General features: G+C 36.4%; 1 pseudogene; it reads left to right on the plus strand.

Moving 5' to 3' along the window:
* Window positions 1–796: 796 nt before the first annotated feature.
* Window positions 797–1,416, plus strand: LOC120224994 (annotated as a pseudogene).
* The last annotated feature ends 587 nt before the right edge of the window (window positions 1,417–2,003 follow it).

The following is a 2,003-nucleotide window of genomic DNA, read 5'->3' on the forward strand; positions in this document are numbered from 1 at the left end:
GTTACATGATGTCAAATATATCTATTTGGAAAAAAATCTGATCACCTAAGTTCTTCACTTTTTACCCAAATACCATTTATATAGATATACCTTGGATCTTGCCTTACTTTACACTTTGATTCCCTGACGCAAATTGCTCATAGAACAATGTTCCAGAGATCCTCTTAGATCAAATATTAAAAACAAAAGCAAACAAAACCTGAACAAAACAGTTCTTAAATCAGCTGGCTTTGAGCTCAGTTCTAAGCAAATAGCTCCTGTATTTCTACACTTTTTATTTCTCAGATGCATACTATTAAGATAACATCAGTATTTTAACCAGGAATGAACAATGACTCAATACAAACGACTAAACACCACAGGTTAATTTCTCATGGACTATGATAGACTTGGAGCTTATCCTCTATCTTTGATATGTCAGAATATTTCCTCTGACATTTCATGTAGTAAAAGAGTTCTTTTGGTAGAAGATTTTCTTCTGCTTCTTCAGGAAGAAACTCCATCAGTAACTACACTCTTTAACCAAAGATTTAGAGGCTATTTCTGGAAAGTTCTTTGAGTTACTCTGTCCACAATTATACCTACATATTTGACATTCAAATTTTTCTTAAGCAGTTTTTCAAATTTCAGTGATATATAGACATTTTGCAAACGAAAAAAGTCCTTGTGGATCCCGCATGTTAAATGATTTTTACCAATCCCAATGATGTTAATTGAATCTATTGATTTTATACTATAAAACCTAACCACTTCTCATGTTCCCCTGGCACCTCAGTCCAGCTACACACCTGGGCCCATGGTCATCTACCTCTGCTGCCTTGGGGCTGACCCTGCCAAAGGCGTGGTGCTGCCGGATCAGAGCTCCCTGTGGAACGTTTTCCAGAGGGTTGATAAAGATGGGAGTGGGATGATATTGGAAACAAGCTTCAGCAAGCACTAACAGCACATGCGCTCCATTTAATCAGTGACTGTCAAGTCAATCATGTCTATATTTGACTGACAGAACAAGACTAGCGTGAACTTGAGTGAGTTCACTGGCATCTGGAAGTACATCACAGACTGGAAGAACATCTTTCACACTTATGACAGGGACAACTTTGTGATGATTGATAAGAACAAGCTCAGGGAAGCCCTCTCAGTGTACGAGCTCTCTGACCAGTTTCACAACATCCTCATTCGCAAATATGACAGATGAGGATGGAGGCAGATCACGTTTGATTACTTCATCCAGGGCTGCATCGTCTTGCAGAATGCTAGCTCAGTGAAAGTGAAGTTTCTGTGGCCTGCTAAGTGCAACAATCCATGATTTCCATACTGACATTGACAGATATATTCAGGCATTACCATTTGGATCAGGATGGTTGGATTCAAGTGTCATATGAACAGTATCTGTTTATGGTCTTCAGCATCTTATAACAGTAGCCTTTGCAAATAGCAACATGACTTATGGAAGGAAGATTAAAAATGTCAAATCTCCCCTTTAAAGAACAGGACAACACAAATGCAGCTAGATACTGTTCTTCCTTTACATTTTATATAATTTACATTTGAGGACTTGACTCTACATATGTACATAAGTTAATGAAGGTTTTGCAAATGTAACAATAGTTATAATCAACATACAAACATGTGATTTGAAACTGTTCAATTGTCCCATGAGGTAAGATAATAATATTTCAAGTATCCTGAATGCAAAAAATTCATCATGTGCACTTCTAGATAGCTCCAGTTCTATAGTAGAAATACTTTTATTAGCCAGTAGGAATTCTAAAATAATATGGAACTTGCACAGAGGCTTTTATGTGACTTACATTTTTAAAACAGGGTTTATTATATTTGAATATGCAGCATAAGCATTAAAGGAAATGTGGCTCCTGTCCCGCCCCCCGCAAAAAAACCTACACAAATGTAAAAGCACAAATAAGTCATAACATTCATAAAATTCAATATAAATTTAACATGTCATATAGTTGCTTTAATGATACAAAATTACTATTTGCACT

The sequence above is a fragment of the Hyaena hyaena genome, unplaced genomic scaffold (genome assembly GCF_003009895.1).
Source record: "Hyaena hyaena isolate Hyena2069 unplaced genomic scaffold, ASM300989v1 scaffold_1296, whole genome shotgun sequence".
NCBI classification, from domain to species: domain Eukaryota; kingdom Metazoa; phylum Chordata; class Mammalia; order Carnivora; family Hyaenidae; genus Hyaena; species Hyaena hyaena.